The sequence below is a fragment of the Ornithorhynchus anatinus genome, chromosome X1 (assembly GCF_004115215.2).
Source record: "Ornithorhynchus anatinus isolate Pmale09 chromosome X1, mOrnAna1.pri.v4, whole genome shotgun sequence".
Taxonomy (NCBI): domain Eukaryota; kingdom Metazoa; phylum Chordata; class Mammalia; order Monotremata; family Ornithorhynchidae; genus Ornithorhynchus; species Ornithorhynchus anatinus.
Window position 1 is genome coordinate 68,042,906 of NC_041749.1, and position 15,911 is coordinate 68,058,816.

Consider the following 15,911-nt stretch of genomic DNA (forward strand, 5'->3'; position numbering starts at 1 on the left):
ACACAGTCTTATTCCCCATTTCACAGATGAGGGAACTGAGGCACAGATAAGCAAAGTGACTTGCCCAAGGTCACACAGACAAGTGGCAGAACTAGGATTAGAACCTAGGTCCTACTGACTCCCAGGCCCATGCTCTATCTAGTAAACATGCTGCTTTTCTTCTCTATGGATGGTTATATGTGATACATTAAGACTAGTTGCAAATCCTAAATTCTTGGTGTTCTTTGGGTGGATGAGCCCAAGTTTAAGTTCCTGTAAAGCTAAGTCATTAAACATTTAACAGCCCCTCAGCTGTGTTTTCTCTTTTGCCAACTTTTTGGCAATTCTTTAGAATTACAGTTATCCTGGGTATCACACCAACTGATGAGATTTTGCTGTAATAAGAGAAGCAGTCCCCATCAGAGTAGATGATAACCAATCTTATCTAAAATACATGCAAAATGGATGACTTTGATTTTGTCCATGGAATCAAGAACAAAAAGATCATTTGGGGGCTGCATATACTACAGCCCTTCTTGTTTGAGCCACTGACCCTACCCTGTCAGAGAGAGTGCTCAGGCACCCCTTGACATGTCAGTTGCATATTAAATAGAGCCAGTTGTCTTCTGGCAAATGTAACCTTAAAGTGCGTTGACCTAAAATTTAAAACTTCAGGCCTCTTGATGCATCATATGTTCTTCTTTGCCAGGAGCAGATGCAATCATGAGTTGTATCTTTAATTATATTGCTAGATGTCTGATAGTTTAGTGATGCAGTGAGCACCATTTTTCCTAAACCAGAAAGCCTTAGAGATATATTTCAAGTCACCTGTTTCCAACAGACATATGCAAGACTCACAGGCAAGCAATTGAGTTTGTTTACACTTTTCCCATGGGATGTTTTAAAAATATTCCTCTTAGGTATTAGGTTGCTGAGAGAGAGTACTGTCAACACCGGTGACATTTATTCATTTGGTGGGGTTGTTCACACATCCTGACAACTTAATCATTTTCCAGAAGGGTCTAGATTGGTGGAGGCAGTGACTATTGCCAGGGTAACTTGTTTAGAGGATGGCTTGCAAGTATCAGCCGTCATCAATCAGCAGGCAGCAAAGTCGCAGCAAAGTCGCAGCAAAGTCATAGTGTTAGCATTGGTTGCATAACAGTTATTTTCCATCTTCTGAAAGAAGGTGCCCTGGAGCCGTGGTGATTGCTCAGGCTGAAGAAAAAATTATGATAAAAATGCAAAAGGGAAAATTACTTAATTACAATGTAGTTACTCTGGAAATCTTGAAGATGAATGTACAAATTTAGCAGAGCTCTTGAATGCCACTGCAATTTAGCCCCCTGCCCCAGAAATTTTCAATTGTAATTGACACTAATTACATAAATACCTACTGGTGAGAATTGATCTACTTTACTGGAGACTTCACCGCCACTGAACCTCCCTAAAAATACTCTGGTGATTTCAGCAGATGTTTTGGATGTTTGCACCAATGCAATCTATAAGTACCGCTTTTCCATCACTTCAGCAGCAAAGGAGGCAACTGAAACTTAGAGGAGGCCAGTTTTGTGTCTGATGTCTGAAATAGGCTGCTTTTTTATTGCTTTAACTCGTTCACACACTTGCTTATTTTTTCCCCAGTTTTTAAGTATTTCAGATGACCTACCATATCTTCCTTCTCATCTACTCCATAGGTGAATTTAAAAATCCCATTAGATGTCTCCAAATTTAGAATGAAAAGTGTTCAACACAATACTGTAGATTTGAAACAGAATCCAAAAGCTTATTTCCATAACACTCTTTTCTTTACTTCCTATTCCGCCCTCCTTTTTATTTTCCTCCTTCAGAATTCAGCCAAAGAATCATTCTCTTTTCCAGCAAGCTGTCTTGTACACCCTGAAGGGAGTTTTATAAGATTAAATGCAGAGTAGCATTCCTCTAGCAAGGTGAATGCTTCTCATTATAGAGATCCCTGGTTGATCTCCTAAATGTAATTCCCCATAATAATGTGAAACTTCTGAATTATTTATTGTCTCATATTAGATCAGGAATATCATTTCTGAAAATAAATTTATTGTCATCAGCAGATCATCTTATGAAGGTTACCTATAACGGTGAAGCGAAAGAGAGGGGCTATTGTGCTTTTAAATATCTTATGGTTCCTTTTGGTATCATGTGGTTGGGTGGCTTTAGAATCAGATGAAAAACAAAAATATGAAGATCTATAATCCTAAAATTGTATTCTAAATTTTGCTTCTTCAGCTAATCTATAATACTGAAGTATTTAGACTCCATAAAAAGATTCCAGAATAACTACTTAAGAAACAAAAATTGTCCTTGAACATTAGAATATGTGTTATAAACTCTGAGCATCTGATCCTCTAAAGTTACAGCCCTCTATTTTGCACAATGCATCATTATCATTGACATATAATCCATGTTTAAATAGGCAGTTTTTAATTAAAATGAGGCAAATTTGCTCAGTGAGAATTGGATCTCTTTAAAATTATTTCCTTCACTATGCTTTGGGTTTAAAAATAGCCAAGCTGGTGCGAGGTCTTTCAGGATGTGTGCTTGTGAGGCTACTCACAGACAAATCTTAGGAAATTCTTAGAGGAGACACTTGATTTAGTGGATAGAGCACAGACTCGGAAGTCAGAAGGACCTGGGTTCTAATCCCAACTCTGCCACTTGTCTGCTGTGGGGGCAAAGTCACTTCTCTGTGCCTCTGTTCCCTCAGTTGTAAAATTGGGATTAGGAATGTGACCCCCCGTGTGGGACAGGGACTGTGTCCAACCTGATTTGCATATATACAGTTGGTTAAGATATGGGTGCATTATGTGGCTATATGTAGAACAGTGTCCTTGTCCACACTCTAAAGAAACTGTGCTATGACCCTCATCCAGTTCTGGCCTTACCATCAGCTTTAAAACACTCAATCATCTTTTCCCCTCCTGCCTTGCCTCCCTGATTTCCTACTACCAGCGAGCCCACACATTTTGCTCCTCTAATGCCAACCTCCTTAATGTACCTCTAGTTTGTCTACCTCAACTCTGACTTCTCGTCCATGACCTGCCTCTGTCCTGGAAAGCCCTCCCTCTTCATATCAGACAGACAATCACTTTGCCCTCCTTCAAAGTCTTCTTAAAAGCACATCTACTCCAAGAGGCCTTCCCTGACTAAGCCCTCATTTCCTCTTCTCCCACTTCCTTCTGCCTCACCCTCACACTTGTCTTTGCACCTTGTTTTCACCTTGCCCTCAGCCCACAGCACTTATGTACCTATCCATAATTTATTTATATTAATGTCTGTCAATCTTTTAGACTGTAACCTTGTTGCGGATAGGGAATGTGTCTACCAATTCTTATTCATTGTACTCTTCCAAGTGCTCTGCACACAGTAAATGCTCAATAAATAGGTTTGATTGTTCACTATTGTTCAGTGAGGCACTCACATACACATTATCAATCGTTGGGGGTCTCCCTGGAGAAACCAGATTTGTCTAGTGCTACGGAACAGATTATCTCTGTCTATGTTCTGAGCAGCAGGACCTGCTGTACCCTGAATTGGCCTGTATGAAGTTCTTATTGAAGCTGAGGCTCTGCAAAACAGATGAAAACTCTCAAAATGTGGAAACATGACACTTGTACTAACTATGTGGGAGGTCACAGCAGCATGTAGAGTTATGAAAAAATGAACAAAGCCCATGACATCAAGCTTCAGGCATCTACCAGGATACCTGCTACCTATGCTTTGTGACACACATATATATATATATGTATATATATATATCACATTTATTGATGCTTATTGTGTGCAGAGCACTGTACTGAGCATTTGGGTGAGTACAATACAACAGAGTTGGTAGACAAGTTTCCTGCCCACAGTGAGTTTACAATCTAGAGGGAGCTTACAGCATTTGGATTATTTATGTTTGCAAAAACGTTTGCAACATTTGAATTTGTTGCCCAGGTATCTGCGTTCAATGCCAGCATTCAGCTATCTGTTACTGTTGGAGATCTTTGGTTATGAGTAGTTTTGTCATATTAAAAGTGGATAAATATCTGTGGCCTTCAGATGAAATGCCACTCAGTTGCTCTCTGCTCATTCCACAAAATGATTCATAATCATTTGCATGAATTCTCATGTATGTTCTCATGGAGCATAGTCACCTGTGTATGAGAGCTCCTGTAAGAGTGACTTAGGTGCCTTTGGTGATGCCTCCAGCTTATCGGGTTAGAAAGATTTCCCAGAGGAAACTGATTCCAGTTTCTAGAGTCCCCATGTCTGTCAGCATGTTCACAGAATAGGTTGACCAAGACTGGGCCTATTTTACTCTGTTGGTTTTCATCATACTTAATTATGTAGTATTCACCACCATAAAATAAGGAGCTCAATTCTCCCGTATTTTGATGTGCATATAAATTCAAATACCTGACATTGTATGCGGGAAAGAAATCATAAAGTAGAATTCTGTGGTGATTTGCATGTTACAACATCCAACTTTGCCCTGAGTAATCCTGCTGAATTAATTTACATGTCCTTCAAGGAAGGGGAGGCTATGTCCCTTAAATGTGTAGTTTGACTTGATTTTGTCTCGTCTTCCTTTCTAATCAATGAAAGATATTTGAGTGTTTACTGAGTCTAGAACACTGTACTAAGTGCTTGGGAAAGTAAAACAGAGTTGGTAGATGCAATCGCTGCCCAAAAAGAAAAAGTTTACAGGGGAAGACAGATCATGGATAAGAGAAATAGCATATAAAACTATTGACATAAGGACTGTGGGGCTGGGGTGAGTAGTAAAGTGATTAAGGGGAACACAGCCAGGTGCATAGTCAATACAGAGGAGTGAGCAGATAGGTGAAATAAGAAGAAGGTTTCTTGGAGCAAATGTTATTTTAGGAGGGATTTTGAAGGTAGGGAGAGCAGTGGACTGTCGCATATGAAGGAAGACAGAATTCCAGGCGCAAAGAAGAACATGGGAAAGGGTCAGTGGAGGGATTGACAAAATCGAGCTCCAGAGAGTAGGTTGGTGTTTGAGAAGTGAAGTGTGCAGGTTTGGTTGTAGTAGGAGATCAGTGAGGTAAGAGAGGAGGGGGGCAAACTGATTGAGTGCCTTAAAGCCAGTGGTGAGGAGTTTGTTTGATGCAGAAGTAAATGGGAAGCCACTGGAGGATTTTGAGGAATGGGGAGATGTGGACCAAACAGTTTTTCAGAAAAATGATCCTGGTAGCAGAGTGAGATATTGACTGGAGAGGGTGATAGAAGAGGCCAGAAAGTCAGCAAGGAGTCAAATGCAATAGTCAAGGTGGGATAGGTGCTTGGATCAGTCTGGTAGCTGTTTGGATGGAAAGGAAAAGGTGGATTCTAGAGATGTTAGGAAAGTAGTGAAAGATTTGGTGACAGATTGAATATATTGGTTGAGTGAGAGATGTGTTGATAATGCCAAGTTTATGGGCTTGTGAGACAGAGAGGATAGTGGTGCTGGGATAATTTTGGATACAGAGGATGGCCTCTATTCCTCAATACTATATTTTTTTCTCACCCTGTGATTGTAGGCACTTGGCAGAGATGGCACCAACATTTACCTTAGCCTTGGCCATCCACCTACTCTGTCTAATGGCTACTGTGTTTTTCCTCAGACTGCCTCCATATTCTGGGTACAAACAAATTCACAAGAAATGTAATATGATTTTTAAAAGCCTGTAAGCTTTATTCTTTGTGATAGTGGAATATAGAAAGTGATTTCCCCTCCTCCCTTTCAGTACAGTTATTTTATTTTCATCTGACAAGAAATAGAAGCAATGTTTTGATCCTCTACTGTGGAGTGGAGTTTTCTTGTATTGATGGTGAATTCGGATAAAACAATTGCAATACTTAAATTCACAGAAAGTCAATTAGCTTCCTAGTTATAAAAAAACCTCATTTTAAGTTGTTCTTATAAGAATCTTTAATGTTAAAGTGTAATTATTAACTTAAAGTGTAATGATTAACTTAATCAGCCAAGCTGGAGTAAAGAAACATAAATTAATCTCTTCAGTTCTGCTTGTGATAGTCCTTATTCCCTTGTTGACTGAAGCATCAGCTATATCCCCATAAAGAATGTAACACATGTTAACCTTTGTTTATTAAAACATCAAAATTTTTTGTTAATAACCAGTTCACTAGTGATCTACTTTTCAGATAACCATGTATGCATAAAATGTTTAGTACAGAATCATTGTGATTATTCTCTTACATTCGTCAAATGGATCTGACTTAGAATCCACATCAGTGTTCTCTGCCTTAAGGGAATTTAATGCTGTTATAGCCAACCATAGTAATTTTTGAATTATTTAAAAGTCCACATTACTTTAGTCAGTGGATACTGTTTGAATTTTTTAATTATTTGAAAGCTATATATATTTTATGATGCAACCTTCCTTAAAATTGGATGATGGGCACTAATAATCTGCCCTTTGGAGACGTCAAAGTATTTCACCATAGTTTGCAATAATTATAATAAATAGAAAGCCAAGCTTATTAAAGATGTTTGCGTGCTTTCTAAAAGTTAAAACTTTAAAGAAAATCATCTCTCAAGTAAATCATCTGTCATTCTTTCCATTTCGCAAAGACAACAGTTTGTAATTATAAATTTAAGCCACAAATCTCAAACTTTTCTTTTCAGCTAGAGGATGTTTTACCAAATTATCTAGACATCATTTCAGAAGTCAATTAACATTTTGATTCAGTCATAAAGATGGAATTCTAAAAAGGCAAGAAAGGGAAAACCATTATCCAGGCATAAATTACTTTATACTGAATGGTCCCAGAGTGAGCACTGCCCCAAGTTCTTTGTGGAACATAGAAAAGATCTTGTATGAATTCAAAGATAGCTTAGAGCCATCATCCAACTTCTCTTTGTCATTTTTACTTATATATGGCTCACTTGAACTCAAGGCTGAGGTCATATAAGTGAAATGTATCTTGGAGAGTGTGTATTCACCATTGTCATTAATATCTGTACAAATCTATCAGCTAGCAGGTAATTATTTTAGAGGAAAGACATAATGGCATATTGAACCTGCCACTGAATCAAGGTTTCATTTTACTCTGTTGGAAATGAATTTAATGAAGAAATGACATAATACTATGACTCTAAAGTCAGTGACAGTGTAAGTTCTCTTTATGGAGTTGGTACATTTTATAATTACCTCACTTGCTAAATATACAAAGGAAAAGAATAAAATTTATTGTTTGGCGGTATTTACTGAGCATCTACTGAGTGCTAAGTGCTGTGCAAAGTTCTTAGGGGAGCGTGACAGTTGCAAAACATACCTTCCTTGCCATCAACATTTTAGAGAACAAGGTCACAGGCTTGCTCAGTCCCAGACTGCCCACACCCTCCTGACCACAGTCATTGGGATATTCTGGTAGGCAACTTGCTTCTTGGTCACTAGGAGGAAGGACCTGAGCTCCCCTGAATGCTGAGCTAAGGGAAGTATCTGTGTTTGAAGCTGGCTACAAACTGTGCTGATTTACTGGAACATCCTGTCTGTTGTCCTGGAGGCTCAGACAGAGTAATACATTTCTGTCTCTCCAGACTATATCTGGAGTAAAAACGAAGCTAGTCTGGGTTAATTTGGTTATGAGTTTAATCTGTGGGTGCTTTAAGTCTTAAACCTGTTTCTCAGTTTTTCCTTGAGCATAGTTCACAGCAGCACATGGCCTGATCATTAGACCATCAGTATGGCCCTGATAGTCTTAAACTTCTGGGGTTGTAAACACCATCTTGCAAACCTGGTCTGTAGAATTCTCGGTTACATATTTGCCATTTATGTTATTAACTAAATCCTGATTACGATCTTGTCTGGTTCAGGATTTTGGCTCAGTCATAGTCCCTGGCTTCTACATGGAACTTTAAATTGGATCCTGGCTAGAGCTCTTAATTCCATATCTTCCATTAACAGCCTTTAATTCAGGATGGCTGATCTTGGTCCTTGTTCATGGTTATAAAGATTCAATCCAGTGAGGAAAAGACACTTCTCTGGATTCCGGGAGAATCATACAATTAATGGGGGAGACGACAAAAATAATTTATGGATAGTAAAAGCAAGGGGAGAAACAAAGATAAAGCAGGAAGCAGTGCAAATAAATCAGATGAAATAGGTGAACTAATAACTGAAAGTACAGCTAACTATATACAAATATCTGAATAAACCAAAATATATATTTGCATGAGTGCTGAGAATAGAAATAAAATATGAAAGTGCTAAGATGAATGTTGGGGTGATGCCACTGGGGTGTTGCAAATGATTTGGTGAAGAATTTCTGATGGTGGTAGAATTTTATGAGGGTTTTGAAAGTGGGGAGAGCTTTTGTCTGGTTGAGGATATAGGCGAGTACGTTTCTGGCTTGAGGAAACAGCATGAACAAGGGGTTGGAGCAAGTGGGAGAATCAAGAGTATGAACATTTGGGAAATATATGGTCAGGAAGAGAGATGTTTAATTCAACAGAAGGGAAAATATGTGAGATGTGTGAAACCCAGTTCATTTAAGTTTATTTTTCAAGAGATTCAGGAAGAAAAACCACTGTTTAGGGAAGCAATGGATGAAACAAAAAATTGATGAAATAAACACTTTGAGAAATGGAGGAAGGGAAAGTGGTTTATTTGACTTGGAATAATTTTCTGGAAAGAGATTTGTGGAAATGTAAGAAAGAAAGCTGTTAGTAAAGAACTATGTAGGATTGTAAATTAGTTCATTAAAAAAAAGAAGTTCAGTAATTATTGCATTCTAAATGGTGGCTAAAAAGGACTAAAGAGATTTAGTGCAGTTACTAGATGCTATTGCTCAAATTCTCATTTGTAGCAAAACAAGATTGAGATGAAATAAAATGTAGAATGGTCTAGATTTATTTTAAAGCCATTTTCACAGTTTTAATAACATTTTAACAATGTAGGATGTCTTTACTGTAATTACACATCCAGATTCTATAATTGCAACATTATATATTCAGTACTGCTAATAATTGTAGAGTTATTCAAGAGTCACTTAAGTGAATTGCTACCTTGAAACTATTTGACAAATGGTTAAAGCCTTTTTAGGCAGTTGGTAAATAATGATAATGAAAGGATATTCTGATGCAAAAAATTGATGATGATAAAAACAGTAGGCAAATGCTACATCCTTTGGATTCCATAAATAGAGTACATATGTGACTGACAACTAATCTTTGTTGACCTTGAAATAATAGGTTCAAAAAGCCAATTTGGAATTGCTTCCAAAATACCCCTCTGGAGTGTAAGAAAGGAAAGAACAAAGTACTCTGCTGGGTCTGCTCACCAATCCTTCCACTCCCTTATGTGGAGCAGGGATAATCAGAGCCCTAGATTAACTTGAGGAATTTATGCCCTGGAACCCTGCTGCAAAAGATTGTGGCAGTGTAATGGAAAATCTAAGGCGTTCAATGCAAATGGAACTTGAAGCATTTCCCATACCTTGACAAGCTTGGTGAGTAAGAAGTAATAATAATGGTGATGACTTTAGCAGTGTACATTGCCCCTGTACCCACTGCAGCCTCTGATTATTCTCAGTGATTACTACCAATCTGTTATATTGTAAGTGCCTTGCAGGTAGAAATTTAATTTTTTTACCTGTATTGTACTTTCCCAAATGATTAGTACAATGCTCTGCCTACAGACCCCTCAAGGAATACTGTTGCTTGATGATGTGTTACATCACTGGAGATGAGGCCAGGGTTGGCAGCTAATGGGTGGTGATTTTGCATCTTAAGGAGCTGGGCTAGGAAGCCCTGAGACTCAGGGTAATTCTGCTTCCATTCTGGGGTTCCTCAGTTACGGAGGACAATTCCAAGAATTCTTGGAGCTACTTCACCAAATAGGGGACCTGTTACTCTGGTGATGTTCCCTTTGAAGTCAGGGGTGGGGGAAAGAGGCAAGGGACAGGTACTCCTGAAACTAAGCACCTCGTTGTCTCAGGAGCCTGAGTTCCTGGAACAAATTTAGGTGACTCTATAACAGAGAGCTGCTTCTAAACTACCAGCCTAATCCTGGTAGTTAGGGGAAACAGCATGGCTCAGTGGAAAGAGCCCGGGCTTCAGAGTCAAAGGTCATGGGTTCGACTCCCGGATCTGCCACTTGTCAGCTATGTGACTGTGGGCAAGTCACTTAACTTCTCTGTGCCTCAATTACTTCTTCTGTAAAATGGGGATTAACTGTGAGCCTCACGTGGGACAACCTGATTACCCTGTGTCTACCCCAGCACTTAGAACAGTGCTCTGCACATAGTAAGCACTTAACAAATACCAACATTATTAGTCCTGAAGCAGACTTATTTGCATCCCTTTTACCTTAACCTGTAGGATGAGATATGATAATGATATGGTAATGTAAGTAGTCTTTGTCTTCCAAGATGCATCAAAGATAGCTCCCCTTTAGATGGTATTCTTGTTAGGGAAGGAAAGGGATAAAGGAGGAGGACTAGACCTTTTTAATATTTTCCATTTACTTTCTCCTGTTTGATGAATTTTCTTCTAATCTTTTTGGGAAAAGGAAGTTTCATGCTTTAAAACCGTGCTTGCAACAATTATTTTCTCCAAATTGCCCTAAGATTTGTGGCAATTGGGTCATTTTTATCTTATCTCCAAAGTTTCAAAAATATCAGCTATGATTAGTTCACATAATAGAATACTTGCAAAAAGCATTTTTTAAATTTGTTTTTCAGATACAAAAGCCTGACATAGTATCTTAAAAAAATCCTGAACATCTATGTTTCTTAATCCAGCTTGAATAAAAACAGTTGAATAGATTTAAACAAATATATATTCTCAAGCAGAGATGACAATGCCAAAGTTGCAGTTCAAACAGTAATGTTTTTCAATGTATAAAGTCTCCCATATTGGGGTTGATAATAATGGCTTTTGAACCTAAGAATAGCAATATCTCCATGCTCTCACCTGGTGAAACTTAATTTACTGGAAGTATGTTCTTATAAACAAAGAGCTGCAGGCCATGTTGTCCTTCCTATCTCAATTAAAAAACAGCATGTTTTTCTACTGTTATGCTTTTATCTTCTCTCCTTTATATTTCTTTGTTTCTTTCCCGTAACTTGTTATGTTTTGACATTTGTATCAAATGGGAATGAATTGGTGCTTGGACAAAGCCACAGTTTCTAGTTCATCAGGTAATTCATTTAGAAACCAAACAGCAACCCCAAACTTCCTAAACCCAGGTATTGGGACCAACTAATTTCCTGAGAGGGCCTTGATGTTCCTGTGGCTTTCCCTCCCTAAAAATAATCAGGAAAGAAAAATGAAGTGAGGGAAATAGGAATTGTTTCCTTCAAAGTCCATCATCACATTAGTTCACAAATGAGACGTAAGGGAAAAATGTAGACCAGGACAGATCTATGTGAAATGAGTCTGTTTACCAAGAAGAGGTTAGCCATAATATGTTCTGAAGACATTAATGGGATTTTTTAACCAATTTTAGTGTGTGCATATATTTCAGAAAATGATGTAAACCATATTTTTACATATTGCAAATGAACTCTGTGCTTCTTTTATGCTGACACAACATAGAAACTGCACTTCAGATCCTGTACTTGGTTTTATTTGTAAAAAGAGAGTGCCTGAAAGGGACAGGTGAGGATGAAGGGAATCTGCTCCCCAGTATTTGGAATTCTTTTGAATGTGCATCCTTTTCAGAATATTTGAAAATTGTTTAATGGCAAAAACAGGTGCACTTTCTGGATAAGAAGCAGTGTGGCCTAGTGGAAAGATCAATAGCCTGGGAAGCAGAGGGGAATAAAACTGTGAGCCCCATATGGGACACCCAATTTGCTTGTATCTACCCCAGCTCTTAATTTAAAAAAAAAGTAAAAGTTGGTATTTGTTAAGCTCCTACAATATGCCAAGCATGGTTCTAAGTGCTGGGGTAGATACAGGGTAATCAGGTTGTCCCACATAGGGCTCACAGTCTTCATACCCATTTTACAGATGAGGTAGCTGAGGAACAGAGAAGTTAAGTGACTTGCCCAAGCTCACATAGCTGACAAGCGGCGGAGCTGGGATTAGAACCCATGACCTCTGACTCCCAAGCCCGGGCTTTTTCCACTGAGCCATGCTGCTTCTCATAGTACAGTGCCTGGCATGTGGTAAGCACTTAAGAAATACCACAATTATTATTATATTATTAGCCTCCTTTTGTATATAAGTCACTAAGGTGATGGAATGACTCCAACTCATTCTATGCAGCTCTACTAGCATCTAGAACGGTACCAGGCATGCAGTGTCCATTGAATCATAGCATCATAGATTCATAGACCAGGAAGGGACTCTTCAGATGACATGGAGTTCAGCCCCATGCAGGAGAAGACATTGTTTTTCAATATTTTTAGAGATCTACAGGGATAGAGATTTCATAAATTCTGCCAGTAGTCTGTTTCAATATTTTTTGACTGGTATTCAAGGAATTCTTGAATACTGAAGTTCAGCCCAATTGAACTTTCACTGCTGCTTCAGTCCTTTTGGTCTTGTTTTGTACTTTGTGGACTTAGAGAACAACTGATCAGGATTCTTTTCATAACAACTCACCATGCACTTGAAGGCAGTTATTAAGTTGCTCCTTAATCATCTTTTCTTCAGAATAAGCCTTTAGTCTAACTTTGTATATAATCTTTCTTCCTTCTCTTTAATCATGCTAACATGTCTTCTTTGGATGCTTTCCAGTATTCCTATAGCCTTTCTAAAATGCTGTGGCCAAAAACTGGATTCAGTGCACTAAAAAGAGTCTGACCAGCAGGCAGATTACATTACAGTTGAAGAAACATTTTCTCACATGTCATTTTTGAGGTTTGTGCATTTTGGGACCATGTTGGTTTTTTTAATGATGACACCACATTGCTGATTCAATAGTTCATACTTAAAACTGTCTTTTCCCACTGAATCTCTGATGGTTTCTTCTCCATATGATACTTCTGCATTGAAGATTTAAAAAATATATTGGTCATTCTATCCTTTCAGAAATGTTCACTTATCTTTCAAAGTAGCCCTCTCCAAAAGGTGATAACTCTAAGGTTCCATTTTAGCCATGTGCATATTAAAAGGGTATACCCAGGCTACTATAACCTTTCATTTCATGGTTTTTGATATTTTAGAACCTATTTATCCTCTTCTTGCTTTCAAGTATAAAAGGTCTTATGATGTTTTTCCCTGGTAGAGCTATTTGAGCAGAATGCAAAATTTCTTATGTCACTACAGAATTCTACGTGTAATATTAGGATAAACCCCTGATTTAATGGTTTAATTGGATTTTGGTCAGCAAAGATGTGTAAAGAAAGTGTTTCCCAATACTTCATTTCTATAATTATAAAGATATTTTTATCTTTATGTTTTAATCTTGCATCTGTAATGTCTGTGTTTTAACTCCTGATTATAATGATTAGTATTATGGAATTTATTAAGCATTTACTGTTTGCTAAGTACTGGGGAAAATACAAGGTTATGAGCTTGGACACAGTCTCTGTCCCATATGGGACTTATATCTTATTTCCATTTCACAGTTAAGGAAACTGAGACCCTAAGAGGTTGTCTGATTTGCTGAAAGTCACAGAGTAGGCCAGTGGCATGGCTGGAACCTCAACCCAGGTCTTCTCTCTCAGTAGTCCCATGCTCCCCTCCATTAGGCCATAATGCCTCCACTGTGTGATATCTTAATACAGACATACCCCTGTGAGCCCCATGTGGAACAGGGACTGTATCCAACCTATTTATCTTGTATCTACCCCAGTGCTTAGTACAAGGCTGGCACATAATAAGCACTTAACAAATATCACTATTATTATCATCATCATCCCCCCACAATATGTGCCACCTGGAAATACATCATGCTCTAATTGCTGATGTACACCAGGTTCTGCAAGCCTTATCCCTGAAGTTACACCCAATTCACCCCTGGTACATGAATTTCCTCCCAGCCTCTTTCCTTACCTCACACTTTTTCAATTCTGCTCTTCTCCTTTTCTAAGTATTTTCCTCTCCCTTGGACCCCAAATCAATCTCCCCTCAACTGTTTCTTCTTGGCCTACCGGTGGTGTTTTTTAAATCTAGTTACATACCTGGTCCCTCAATCAAGCAGCATATTCTTATCAGTGAGAAAGGTCCAAAAAATGTTATTGCAGTCTCTAGTGCAATGGGTCCAACAGCCCCACATTCTTCTAGCTGTAGATGCTTCCTGCCTCTGTGCTTCTTCCTTTATGATAATAATAATAATAATAATGGTATTTGTTCAGCACTTACTATGTGCCAAGCACTGTTCTAAATGCTAGGATAAATACAAGGTAATCAGGTTGTCCCACATGAGGCTCACAATCTTAATCTCATTTTACAGATGAGGTAACTGAGGCACAAGGAAGTTAAGTGACTTGTCCAAGGTCACACAGCAGAGAAGTGGCAGAGTCTGGATTAGAACTCATGACCTTCTGACTCCCAGGTCTGTGCTCTATTCACTACTCCGTGCTGCTTCTCAGCCTTCCTTTCTCAGGCTGTGAACCTCATGTGGAATAGGCTTACTGTATCAATTTTTTTTTAGTATCTGCCCAAGTGCTTAGCCCATAGTCCTTTGTGCTTGGAACGTAGTGGGTTTTATATAAGTACCATCATTCATATAATTATTATTGTGGCAACAAGTCATGCCACTTCCGGCAGCAGTACAAACCTGCACTTCCCTTTCCCCAGCTCAGCAGTGATGAGTGACATCAGCCTGACCATTTTGTTTTGTAAGTCCCAGATCATCACAGATCATCACAGATCATCACACATACACAATTCCCTGATGTATGAAAGATCAGTGAATTGATGTTGCACAAATACAAGGTTAAGGGATGCAGCAATAAGCCTCTGAAAACAAAGGAAGGCTCTCAATGTGATGTAATGAATGCTCCCAAACTCAGAGGTGGCCACCTGATACTGATTGGGCTCTTTGTCAACTCATCCAACAGAGAGTTTCAGGGTAATAACAGTTCAGTCCTTGAGCTTTATCTCTCTTGTCTTTGTCCCCTTGCTCACGCCCTTACCCCTGCCTGGAACCACCACTCCCCACCTTTATATAGAGCAGATCACTATTCTCCCTATCTTCAAAGTCCTACTAAAATTGAATCTCCTGCAGGAATCCTTCCCTGATTAATTTCTCATCTCCCCACCCTATTTTCCCTACCTTCTGCATCACCTATCCACTTGTGTCTATACCATCTAAGCACTCAGTACTGTTCCTACCTCTATGCATATCTTTATAGTACTTTTAATTTATTTTAATGTTTGTCTCTTCTGGTAGATTCTAAACTCGTTGAGAACAGAGATTGTGTCTATTTACTCTATTGTAGTCTTCCAAGTGCTTAGTACTCTTTTCTGCACACAGGAAATCACTAAATCCCAGTGATTGCTTTACCTATTGCACCACTATGGAGACTCAGAATGACTCTCTAGAGTAAACTTGTTGTGGGCAGGGAGCATGTCTACCAGTTGTGTTGTACTGTACTCTCCCAAGTGCTTAGTACAGTGCTCTGTACACAGTAAGCTCTCAGTAAATACCATTGATGACGATGATGGGCTTGTTGGCTCTGCTGGGCTCTGTTTGCCAGGAAATGTGGGAGAATGGTGGGGATAAGGTAGAAGCCAGAGAGAGAGTAGGGATAGGAACAAACAATCCCAGATTTGTTCAGAGGCCTGAGGGAGTGCATGGAGAGTGGTGTGAGGATACTAGCCTAGTTGCACTGGACTTTGGAGCTCCAGAGGGACCAGGGGTGGAGGATGGTTGAAGCTGAATAGAGCAGTGAAAAGGAGGTAGCCAGGTGGTTCCACCGAGGAACTGCAACGTTATGGAAAGTAATCCTGCTATTTTGCAAATTTCTTAAAGACTTAGCCGCCATGA

General features: G+C 38.9%; 1 protein-coding gene and 1 pseudogene across 4 annotated transcripts in view; one reads left to right on the plus strand and one right to left on the minus strand.

Annotated features, from left to right (window-relative positions):
- Window positions 1-15,911, plus strand: part of FHIT (fragile histidine triad diadenosine triphosphatase) — a 1,434,147-nt gene that overhangs the window by 833,587 nt on the left and 584,649 nt on the right. The window lies entirely within an intron of this gene.
- LOC100074193 overlaps window positions 1,078-15,911 on the minus strand; it is a 157,887-nt pseudogene continuing 143,053 nt past the window's right edge.